The sequence below is a fragment of the Tenrec ecaudatus genome, chromosome 17, assembly GCF_050624435.1.
Source record: "Tenrec ecaudatus isolate mTenEca1 chromosome 17, mTenEca1.hap1, whole genome shotgun sequence".
NCBI lineage: Eukaryota > Metazoa > Chordata > Mammalia > Afrosoricida > Tenrecidae > Tenrec > Tenrec ecaudatus.
Window position 1 is genome coordinate 47,322,855 of NC_134546.1, and position 13,527 is coordinate 47,336,381.

Below are 13,527 nucleotides of genomic sequence, written 5' to 3' on the forward strand. Positions count from 1 at the left end.
AAAGAGTGGGTATTTGTAAGTCCTAAGCTCCTACATGAGAAAAAGAAATTGCAGCTTGCTCCCATAAAGATTGTTGTTAGATGCCATTGAGTGAGTTCCAACTCATATCGACCCTCTGTACAATAGAACAAACATTACTAAGTCCTGCAGCATTTGTCCTGTAGGGTCACTGTTAATTGGAATTAATTGAAAGAATGGATTTTTGCCTTAGGAGACAGGTAAAAATAATGTAAGGAGTGTATTTTAAAAGTATCCTGATATTGCAGAGCCCCCTTAACACACTTCCTACTGTGTACTCTTGCATACTAAAATAAACCAAAACCACGCAGCTGGTGTGGAGTCCATCCCAACTCCCTGTGTGTTACAGTACCGTGCTCCATAGGGCTTTCCATGCAGATTTTCAGGGATAGGTCACCAGGCCTTTCCCACTAGCCACCACTTGGTAGATGCAAACTTCTTACTATTTTGGTTAACAGCAAAGAGTACTTTGTGTTCTAACAATTTTTTAATTGTAAATTAGGTGGGGGGTTACATTTCAGATCATGAACTTGGTGTATAACTGTTTATAAGCAACTTCTCCCTCTTGTGGATCATGATCTTTCACTTCACCCAAGTTAATGCCCTTCTGTCTAATCTACACATCCCTACACTGATTGGCTTATCACATTCTTTAAAAAAAATTACTCAGTGCCCTCCTAGCAATTAAAATTTTTTGTATTACAGTCCAATTATGGATAAAGTATAGATGTCTGCTTTTACAGCCCACCCTCTCACCCCCACCGACTTATTCCAGCAGCTAGGTGATTGGTAGCACACATTTCAGGAGGCATTGTTCTAGTCGATTGCTTTATCGTCAGTCTCTTACCACCCCCCTTTTGGCAAACTCCAAAGCTTGGTCCTTTTGGTATGGAAATCTTATTTTGTTTTCAATTATTTTTTACTTTATAACATTGGTCTCACATAGTAATTTTTTTGTGATTGGCTCCTTTCACACAGCATAAGGTTCTCCAGGTCTATCCATGTCATGAGTGATTTTATTGTTTTATAATTATGTTTTAACAATTAACAGTATTCCATTATGTGTATGTGCCAAAGTTTCTTTATCCTACTGATGGGAATTTTTTCTTATTATCATGAAGAGTGCTGCTATTAACATGGTCATGCATATATCTGTTCATGTTATGTATTTTATTTCTTTAGAATATATACCCAGCAGAAGGATTGCTGGACTGTATGTTAGAAACATATTTGCTTTCCACTACAGTTGTACACTGTAATTGTGCAGTCCCACCAGCAGTATATGCGGGTCCCAAGCTCTCTGGAGCCTCTCTAGAACTTGTAATTTTCTGTGTGTGCGTGTGTGTGTGTGTGTGTGTGTGTTTAAACTTGGCTGTCACTGCCAGTGTAAGGGGATATGTCATTATCATTGTTATGATTTGCACCTCCTAGATGGCTAGTGATTGTGAGCATTTCTTCATGTTCTTATTGGTCACTTTGATGCCTTCTTTGGTGAACTGCCTTTCCGTGGCCTTTGGCCATTTGTGATTGGGTTGTCTCTTTCTTATTTAAGAGTGGCAGTTTTCTATACATTAGACCCATGTTTGTCATGTCATTGTCAAAGACTTTTCCTCAATATTTAGGTTTTCTACTCTTTGATGCACATCAGTGTCTTATTTTTAGTAGGTCTAAGTTATCTATTTGTCATCCACTTTGTGAAGTTTTTTCATTATATTTGAAAATGTACCTATATCTTGCAGAAGCACTCTTAAATTTGCCCTTATTTTCTCATTGATATTTATTTTAGCTGTGAGATTTGCCTTTAGGATTTTGATCCATCTTAAGTTTGGTTTTGTAAATAGGGTTAAGTATGGATCTTTTTTCAGTCTTTGACAGATGGAAATCCAATTATGCCCGGTCCATTTGCTGAAAGACTATGTCTTTCCCATAAAATCTTCTTGGCCCTTTGTGGAAGATCAATTGTCTGTGGGTGGCTTGTTTATTTCTGGGTTCTTTATTCCATTTGGTCTATGTATCAATTATTGTACCAGATCCAGGATAGTTTCATTGCAATGGCTTTGTAATGGGCTTTGAAGTCAGGTAGTGAGAGGCCTCTTACTCTGTTCTTCTTTAGAAGTTCTTTGCATATCCTTAGTCTCTTCCCTTACTATATGCAATTAGTTATTCCATTCATTTAAAGAACAAAGCTGATAGCTGCATCAGAATTACGTTATATTTATAGATTGTTTTGTGTAGTATTGGCATTTTCACAATATTAAGCTTTCTTATCCATGAGCATGGAGCATGTTTCCATTTATGTGAATCTCTTGGTTTCTTGTAATAGTATTTTGTAGTTTCCTTTGTATAAGTTTTGTTTCTCAGGTTAGTTTTATACCTAAGTATTTCACTTTTGTGTAGCTATAGTAAATGGTATTGATTTCTTGATTCCATTTTCAGAGCTCTTTTCATTAGTGTATAGAAATCCAGCCCAACTGATTTTTCTATTGATCTTGTACCATGCCACTTTACTGAATAGTTTCATTGTTTGCAACTATTTGCTGCTGTTGTTGTTGAGTCTGTGAGATCTTCTACATATAAAAACATCTCATCTGCACATAGAAAGATCCTCACTTCTCCTGTGCTCACCTGGAGCCCTTTGGGCTCTTTTGGTTTTTTAACAGCTCTGACTCAGGCCTCCAGCAAATGTTGTGTAAGAGCAGTAGTAAGGCTTCTACAAGAGGAACGCTTTCAGTTGCTCTCCATTGAGTGGAAAAGTTAGTTTTGCACACAAGGTCTTTATTTTGTTGAGAATTTTCCCTTCTACTCCTGTTGTGATGACGTGCTGGAACCTACTACACCATCGGGGCTCCTCACCGTCTTTCGTAGTAAGGGCTTTTAAACAATTGTTATCATTTCACTGGGATCTGTTGTGATTATCACCTCTTTCATTTATAAATTTTATAGATATTTGCAAATTTTTTCTTTTCCTTTATTAAATTGCCCAGTGGTTTGTCATTTTGCTTCTTCTTTCAGAGAACCAACCTTTTGCCCTGTTGATTTTTCTATTGTTTTTACATTTTCCAATTCATTTATTTTTGTCCCAGTCTTTATGATTTCTTTTTACCTGGTGACTAAAAGTTTATTTTGGTTATGGTAACAATTTTGGTTCTCTCTTCTTATTCAAGAATGCATATTTTGCTATAAATTAGCCTCTGAGAATTAATTTGTGCCAAGGAAATTTTTTCACCATTTACACAATAGTTTTTAAGCATTGTGTTGTTCAGTTTTCATGCATTTGATTTTTCCCCTTGATCTTATTATTGATTTATCATGTTTTTATAAAGATTATATTATTGGGGGTTCTTCCAGCTCTTCTAACAATCCATACATCAATTGTATCAAGGATATTTGTACATATGCTGCCATCATCATTTCCTAAACACTTACTTTCTATTTGAGCCCTTGATATGAGCTCCTCTTTTTCCCCCCTCCTTCCTCATGACCCTTTGATAAGTAATAAATTTTATTATTTTCACATATTACACCGACCACTGTCACTCTTCACCCAGTTTTTGTTGTTTGTGCCCCTGGGAGGGGGTTGTTATGCATTGATCATTATGATCAGTTTCCTATTCCTCCCCCCACCCCTCACCTGGTGTGGTTAATCCCAGTTGTGTACCTGAGGTGTTTATCTGACCTGGATTCCATGTGTTGTGAGCTCTTATCTGTACAAGTGTACATGCTCAGCTCTAGCCAGAAATAAAAGGCAGGAGTGGGGTCATGATAGTGGGGGGTGAGGAAGCCTCAAGAACCAGAGGAAGATTGTGTGTTTCATCAGTGCTATACTGCACCCTAGTTGACTCATACCTTCCTTGTGACCCTTCTGAAGGAATGTCCTACTGTCTGTAGATGGACATCTTCTCCAACTCCCCCTTATTCTCAACAATATGTTATTTCTTGTTTAGGGTCTTCTGATAACTGTTACCCGATCCTGTGGACACCTCATGCTCTCACAGGCTGGTGTGCTTCTTCCATGTGGATTTGTTTCTCTGCTAGATGGCCGCTTGTTTTACTTCAAACCTCTAAGCTATGGATAGACGTGTACACATGTGTGAATATATATGTAAATATTAATTAATAAAAATAGAGGTATTGGCCTATGTACATATATTTATATGGAAATACATTGAGGAAGTGGATGGACTTTGGGCCTCTGTTCAAACCCTCCCTCAATGTAAGAACACTTTGCGCTAACAACCTGGCATTCTGGGATGCTCACCCTCCTGGCACTGTCCCTGAAGACACAATGGGTGCATAAGCAAATGTGGTGAAAAATGCTGATGGTGCCCAGCTATCAAAAGATATAGAGTTTGGGGTCTTATAGGCTAGAAGTGAAACAAGTGGCCATCTTAAAGATTTATAATTTTATAGAATTGTGACTTGAGAATTAGATTGTAAAATATCACTCTTATATAATTCATTAAGGCCTATGTGTCCTAACATATGGTCTGTTTTAGAAAATGATCCATGTACCCTGGAAAAATATGCACTGTACTTTTGCTGAATGGTTTATTATGTTTATGTATAGTGTATCAAGTTGTCTTTATTGAGATTCTTTACTGATGGTCTTCCTTTTTTGGGGGTGGCATATTGAAGTTCCCTCCTATTATTATCGCATTGTCTATTTATCTTCTCAACTGTATAAGAATCTGATTAACATATTTCACAGGTCTTTTATAGGGTGTGTGTATGTTTAATATAGTTATATGTTCTAGTTATATTGTCCCTTAAATCATTATTAAACCCTTCTTTTTCTCTCTGAAATTGCTCGTGGTAGTTACGTAATTCTTTGTCAATTTAAGATATAAAAGTATAGAGGTGGAGTCCAGCCTGTCAATCATGTCAAAGCCTGGTAGGTGTGGCTTTCTCATAAAAAGAATTTCAGGAACTTCTGCTCTCTCTCTCTGACTTCACTTTCATGTCAAGTCACGCTGTGATCTGTGCAAGCACTTGGAGATGCTTCCACCACCATGTGATCCACAAGACTTTTCACCCACCAGCCTGTGATCTTCCTGCATTTTGCATCACTGCTTATGGTGTGTGAGTCTGAAGAGGGATTGATGGACTAGTATCAGACTTATGGACTATTATTGGACTTATGGACTTGATCTGGACTGGGATGCTTTCTTTATACACAATTACTTCTTGATATAAAGCTCTTTCTTCCATAGATATGAGTATCTTAGGACTTGTTTCTCTAGTCAAACTGGCCTAACACATTGATTTTATTGAAGATTAATATTGCTACTCATACTTTTTGAGGGGCATTAACTTAATACACATGTTTTTTCAATCTTTTTGTCTTTGTGTCTACTTGTAAGCAGGACATTTATGAATCTTGTTTTCTTATCCAATCTGCTACCCTTTGTCATTTGACTGGTGCATTTAATCCATTTGAATTCAATATTATTATTGATATATGTCGATTTATTATTGTCATTTTGATATGTATGTTGTGTTATTGGTTTATTTGTTTTTCCTATATGCCTATGTTGTTTTATAGAGTACTGATTTCTGAGTAGAGTAGTTTTGTATGTTGATCTTGGGCTTTTCTGTTGTTATTGTTGAATAGCTATCCAGACTTCTGCCCTTAGCAATTTTGGTAATGCTGGTTATGCTCTTACAAATTCTTTTAACTTCTTGTGTGGAAATAGTCTTATTGCTCCCTAATATTTGTGGGCTAAAGTTGCTAGATATAAGGTTCTTGATTGTGTGCTTTTTTTGGCGGGGCTGGGGGGAAGAGTGTCCATTCAGGATTTTATAAATGTCCTTTTTTTGTCTTCTGAAAAATATGACTTTTTTCTTAGGTGCATTTTTTTTATTAGTTACTGTTCTTTCCTGGATGCTCACAGGATTCTTGCCTTTTCCTGGATACTGGAAAGTTTTACTATGATTTGTAGGGATGTTTTTCCTTTGTGGTCTATCCTTTTCTGGGTTCTCTATGATTCCTGGATGATTATTTTCTCCTCTTTTATGCTATTAGGGAAGTTTTCTTTAGAATTTTTGGTACTGCTTGCTCGGTGGATTTTTTCCCTTCCTGCTCTGGAATCCCAATGAGACATAAAGTGTTCCTTTCATGCATCCCACATCAGCTCTAGGTTTTCTTCATAACCATTTGCTCATTTTGTTCACTTTTCCTCTTAGAGTGGAATCGAGAGATTTGTCTTCAAATTCAGTCATTTGGACTTCCATATCTTCAACAGTATTACTCTGCACTTTTTAAGTTTTTTCTAATTTGAGAAAGGGATAAAAATGAGTGTTATTTAGGAAAAAAGAAGAGGATGAGGGGAAAAGGCTCTGCTTGGTGTATTTTTCTCTTGGCCCAGGAGAACATGTTTGTGTGGAGCCTTGCTGGGTTCTGAAGCCACAAGAGGCCTTGCAGGAATGTGCTGCTGCCTTGGGTCTTGCTGGAGTGGGGTTGGCCATCTTGGGCAGGCTGGGACTTATACCAAAATAATAAGCAAAAAACCTCACCGCCATCGAGTGGGTGCTAATTCAGTAATTCTGTAGGAGAAAGTGGACCTTCCCCTTTGAGTTGTGGACCTGGCTGTTAACAGCCAAATGCATAACCATTATGCCACTAGGTGCTCCTTGGCTTGACCTTAGGGATGGAGTAAATGGCTGGTGTCCATGGGGAGACCTTTGCGTACCTTGAGAGTAGACCTCCCCTTGTCTCCCCTTTCTCTGCTTGCTCCAGCAGTCTTTGGTATCAGGAGAGTTTGACTTATTTAGCGTCCAAGCCATTCTCTGAGATTGCAGGTCACTTGGTCTTTCTTTTGCATAGATTCTCTCCTGGTTGTTGTAGAGCAGTGGTTCCCAACCTTCCTAATGCTGTGGCCCTTTAATACAGTTCATCATGTTGTGGTGACCCCCAACTATAAAATGATTTTCATTGCCACTTCATAACTGTAATGTTGCTACTGTCATAAATCATAATGTAAATAACTGATATGCAGGATGTATTTTCATTGTTAAAAATTGAACATAATTAAAGCATAGTGAGCAATCACAAAAATAATACGTAATTATATATTGTGAAATACTAATTTCTAATTACAAATAAATGAAATTTTGTCTTGAACCATGGTGCAACATGGGTAACAGTCTTAATATAGCAACAGTAATCTATATTACTACAGTTTGCAACAGTATACATAAAAAGCCAACATTCGTGCAAAGGTTGAGATAGCTTCTTTCTCACCATATCAGAAATTCTCAGAGTAGTCCACAATAAGTTACGCCTATATTTAGACTTGATTGCCAACAGGATAGAAAATCCTATTTCACAAAGATATGATATTAGAAATGGAAGAAGGCACAACACATTCTCAGACAGAACAGGATATGACCGCAAACACTTGATCCAGAATTTTGTAAGTGGCATTGTAGAGAAATCAGTTCTCGCTGTTAATAAGTTCAATGAACTACTCTTTTGCTGTCTCAGGAACATCTTCAACTTTGACTGTGAATGGGCTTCTGGCAAGTGCAAATGGGGTGTCAGGAAGATTTGGAAAGTACAATGAAATTTTGTCTGCAAGCATGTGCAAGTCTTCTTTCACAGAAATTATCATCATCATCCTTTTGTCTGGTTCAATGTCATGTTCCTCAAAGAAATCAGATAATGTAGGCAACATGTAAATTTTCTTTTCATCCAATTTTTTTTTTTGCCAAAGCTGAAGTTTCATTTGGAATGATTGGATCTTTTCAGACAAATTGAGGCATGTTGCATTTGGTCCTTGCAGTGCTAAATTTAACTCATTCAAGATGGAAATGATGGCAACCAAGTAAGCTATTTTCTGCAGTTCACTTTTATTGCTGAAACGTACTTCGAACTGCGGTCTTGCTTTCTGATTAAAAACATTTTGAATTCATCGTGTTTTAAAATGTTTGAATTCATCACAGTTTAAAACTCTTCCTCTTGACAACCATCTCACTTCAGTGTGAAATAGCAGAGCATTATTCAGCACATCAAACTCGTTACAGTTGTGAAAACAGTCGACTGTTTAAAGTGCTCGCCTTTACAAAATTGACAGAACTTAGGATGCTTTTCATTACTTCTTATAACTCTTGTGGCAGCGTCCTCATTGAATCACACAGTAAGTTCCAATAACTTTTGGTGACTCACTCAGTACCAAACGTTGAAATCCAGATCGACATCCTAGCATAGATCTTATGCTCTTTCAGAAATGAACCAACTGTGTCAAATACATCACGTAGTTATCGTTTCAAGAGGTTTGCAAAAAATAATAAACTCATCTTTAAAGTTGCCATCATTAATAAACCTCATATAAACCAGTAACTGCTAACAGTTTGCAATGTCTAGATTCATCGAGCTGGATCCTAAATATTGGAGGTGAAACAGATTTAATTTCCTGGATTACCTAATCAAGAATATCAGCAGACATGTCATCTATTCTTCTGCAAACAGTGTCATTAGATAAGGAAATTGCACTCAATTTCATAACAAATTCGTCTCTGATCATAACTCAAACAATGTCTTTGACTTCTGGCAACAGTAAATCCTCAGCAATGGTGTGAGGTTTCAGAGCTCTGGCGATTCTGAGTGCCACCAAATATGAAGCTTCAACGGCTGCTGTGTTTTGTTTGTGGTACTTGCCACCAGTGTCAAGTCTGGCTTCCTTGAGTCCATCTTTGATTCTATAATAGTTGGTATCCTTGCTGGCAAAGCTAGGATACTTGCTATCAAAATGGTGTATTAATTTGTTCAGCTTCATAGATTCAGCTGATAGAACTTCACAAGATATAACACATTGCTGTTTCTCAATTCCTGCTATAATTATTGATGTAAAATCATACTGTAAAAAATCCTCATAATATTTTCTTTTCTTGACATTCTTCTCTACATGATCCATGGGATGGTTTGCTAATGAAAATAATATGTAACAATAGCTTTAATAATACAAAAGATAATACATGGCATAGTTCAGTCAAAACAGCTCATTTAAGTTTCCTGTGATTTACCATTCTCTGTGGGTTTTTTTACATACCTTTTACTATCATAAGGGGTCAGTATTCACATCAACCACAGCTGAATATAAAAGGACCAATCAGCATCCAGATTAAGTTTCCATGGTACAGATATTTTTTCTTTTTTGCAGTAGTTGATGATTTTATAGTACATGATTGTACATTTACCTAGTAATTGTAATTCATGAAGTATCATTTTACCTCCAATACTGCTACTTTCCACATAGTACCTGCTTTTAACAAAGTAGCTCCTTCAGCACAGCAGCTTCTTTCTACACAGTGGCTGCTTTCTACACAGTAGCTGCTCTCTACACATGTGTGACTAGTCCACATAAGTATATATGGCACCAACCCTGTCACATACACTGGTACGTGTACAGGGTCTATGTGATGGGGTTGGCATGATGATGTCATCACACTGGGTACTCATATATGGGCATATCTGCATGGGGCCAGACCCGCCTGGAGATGGCTAGAGGACTGGTGTCTCAGTTCCTGAGACCATCAGAAACATGTGTTTTCCGATAGTCTTATGGGCCCCCTGAGAAAGGGTTGTTTGACCGCCAAAGGGGTTGTGACCCACAGACTGAGAACCGCTTTTGTAGCGGGATCTACCTGTGTATGTTTTGGTCAGCCATGGTGCCTTGGAAGCCCCCAAATAGTGTTTTAACCATTTGTGCTACCTATGAGTTAGATTTGACTCTAATGCAGTGAATTTTGTTTTGTTTTAAGGAATCCCATTCTTATTAGGTGAACACATTTTTTTTTTTTACAGAAACAGAAGAATTCCTTGTTTCATGTTAGACTGTGCAGAGCTAAGTGCTTAAATTAAGTTACTGCCCGCATCAAAGCATAGACAACAATCCAGAACATATTCCTCTGGCCAGAGCCCACCCAAAGTGTTACACTAAAAGAAAGAATAGAGAGCAGACATAACCCACTAATACTAGTGAGCTGGCTTCTTAAACTAGACTCAGGATAATGCAAGTAGAAATCAATCCTATCCTTTCCCATCACTTTCATTAGCACATGCAGCAGGCATAGCTCATCATTTCCCACCACTTACAGGTTGTAGAATGTTTAGTTCGGTCAAGTCCATGACTAAAACTCGACTTGCATCTAATAGATATTGTCTTATCCTCTTGCACTGACACCTGGCTTTTAAAGACCATTGTGGAGAATTTGGGGATTACTTTGAATCAGCTCTACCAACATGTTACCATGTTGCCTTATTCTGGATTTTTGCTGTAATGGGGGTAGGTACAGTAAGACAAGGAGAAGAGGTTGAGACAAGAAAGACCCTGTCTGACAAATGTATCCTCTTCTATGTCTATACTTCTGATTGAGGTGGGCGCTCTATGTTGATTACAGTTTTGTGAGGTTTGGCGTGGTCTCCTGGTACTAGAGACTCTCAACCAGTTCCCATGATGTAAGTGCTGTTTCCACTTACTCACTACTCCAAAGTTCCTCCTGGCTTTATCACCAGTCTCTTTGAGGATTTCTTTTCCCTTTGAGAAAACCTCTTCAGTCACCCCATGCTCAGCATATTGGATAATTATTAAATATTATGTTTCTACTATATAGATTTTATTGTAGTAATATCTGTGTAACAATGTATTTGATATTGTGACAGTATTCATATGTACAGTTCAGTTACATTAATTATTTTAATCCTGTTCAACAATCATATTTATTCATTCCCAAATTATAACACCATCCTTAACAGAAGGTCAGGATTCCCCAACTGTTGAGTTCTCATTACACCTTTCTTCAATCCACTTCAATGAGTTCTCTATACATTTTCTCCACTATATTTCACATAAGTGGGTTTATATACAATATTTGACATCTTGAAATGACTTTAAACTAAGCATAATACTTTCATTAAAAAATTCTTTGGCACTTCATTCAGATATCATGTAATTCAATAATTCAACCATATCAACAAGAGTTGTACAATCATTACCACAATCAATATTAGAATATTTTCTTCTTCCTTGTACTCATTGTTATTAGTGTAATTCTTCTTGTTTTTTATTATTTTAATTGTGACAAAAATATACAACAAAACATTCTTCAATTCAACAACTTTTACCTGTATAATGCAATGCCATTGATTATATTCTTTGTGTCATGCAACCATTATTGATAACTTTTTCCACATTATTCTGCCACCATTAATATAAACTCAATGCTCCCTAGCAAAAATTCTTCCTCCTTCACCCAAGGTAACCACTGGTCAACTCTTTTATTGGCTTGTTTGTTTTTTTCAGTAATATTCTTGATATAAAATTCACAAATCATACATTTCCATAGTAAGTCCCTTTTAAAGAGAGTTGTACATATGTCATCACAATGAGTTCTACTGTTTCCTTCCCACTCCTGCATTTATTGTTTGCTCCCCCAAACCGTCACTCTTTCCTGCTAACCCCCATAAACCATGGCATCCGTTATTGTCTCTATGCATCTAATCCGTCTGTGCATCATAAACTGGGAAACCTAACAGAAATAATTAAAAAGAAAACAGAAAGAAAAATAATAATAGTAATAAAAAATAAATATAAAGAGTCAGAATAAAACAGACTATCAAAAATATTTTTTAACCAAAGGAGAGCATCTTTAAAAAACAGACACACATGAATATAATGGAACAAGCTAACAATATTTAAGCCTAGAACAAATTCAGGTTGAGTCAGGAGGGAGGTCAACTGACCAAATATATTATACCATGGTTCTATCCTCTGTAATCAAGTTTACAATTATCTCTGTGTGAATGTCCCTCGCCTGTGGCCGGGGTGGGTCTGCCAGAGGCCTAATCTGACTCGAGACTCTGCAGATGCGTTTTGGGCTCCCACTGCCCTCCACAACCTTCTGCAAATTAGGTGCTCAGAACTTAAGCTCTGCTGCTTTTCCTCTCATCATATTTAGATTTTGTTTGTCATCTTTGGATCACACTGGTTGATGTGCTTCTTCAATATGGACTAAGTTGGCTGCTTGTTTGAATACAAGCTTTTAACACCCTAGACACTATTACTGGGCATCATCTGCTTTCTTCACCACACTTTACTGTAGCACCCTTATCTTCAATAATCTCTTCATGAAGACGAGTATGGAGCAGGGCCATGTTATAAGAATTAACTGGTTTTCAATTGGGACTAGAATTAGTTGGGAACTCAGCATCCATCTGCTTGTCAGCAGGTTAAAAACGTCTCTGGTTTACTTTTATGGTCATATGACAAAAATGAAAACCCAACAACAACAAAGCCCCCAAACAAACAACTCCTCCAAATTAGACAAACTTAAAGCAATAATATTGTCAATCACCCCCTGGTAGCGTCAGTAATTCATCCCATGGCATAGAATTTAAGGTACTTTTAATATGAGGAGCTTAGTCCAAATAAGAGTAGTGATCCATGAGTTGTTGCCTTGTACAAATTGATTTCTTAATTGATTAAGCTCTGTTGACATTGAGTATGGGAATTGTTGCTAAGGGAAATTTCCCTTTGATATTCTTTAGGATGGCAGATCCTTACTTATCACATTAATGCCTGTCAAATTAATGCAAGGTACCATTGAGATACTAAATATGGAGTTGTTCTGGGTCCCCTTTCATTGGATGCCAACTAAGCCAGGTATCCCACCCAAGGTCCAACAACCATTATTTCCACAGTCTTGGGGTGGCCATTCTGTTGCTTCTTCTCTCATCGGGGCACTGCAGTCCTGAATCCAAAGGCGAGGTAGTTTTGATGTAGGGCCAAGTTCTTTCAGTCAAGCTTCCACACCAAGTCCTTCTGGTGTGGTGATACGCATAATACGTAGTGTGCTTCATCAAGGATTGAGTAGAAGCGTATTCAAAGTGTCTACCCAGGACTATGGAACCAGGTTAATTCTCCTCTTAGGTTCCCTACAATTATTGTTCAGGATCCCTTCTCAATGTGGGAGTGCTCTCCCTATTCACCTACCATAGCAACCATCAGCAATGTAAGCGCCTTCTCTCAAGTCGTCTCCCCCAAATATGTTAGACTTAGGACACTGCTTGCAGCTAATGATAAAAGTTATTTCCCTTAAAGCAATCAGCTGCCAGACAGCTGTCTCCCCCACACCTGCTCCCTGCTGCTGGGGACAATGGACTACTTCTCCCTGAGGCTTGTGACCATTAGCTTGGTTCCTGTAGGTGGGGGTTACACCCTACTGCTAATGGTTCTTATAGAGATCCAGAGAACAGATCAAACCCGCTAGGCACATCCAAAATTAAGCTGCCATCCAGAATCTAGGATCCGCCCATCTTGTCACATGCATACCCCCAACCTCCCTCTTCCTATTGGGTGTATGCCCCTAGAACACCCCCTTCCATTACTATATTGCCTATAGCACAACCCTTTCCTGTGATGTATGTCTTCACCTGTAATTAGGGGGCTTGAATGTCCCCAGAGAATATAAAAGCCTTGGTTGACATTAAATATCGCTCTCTCTCCACATGGA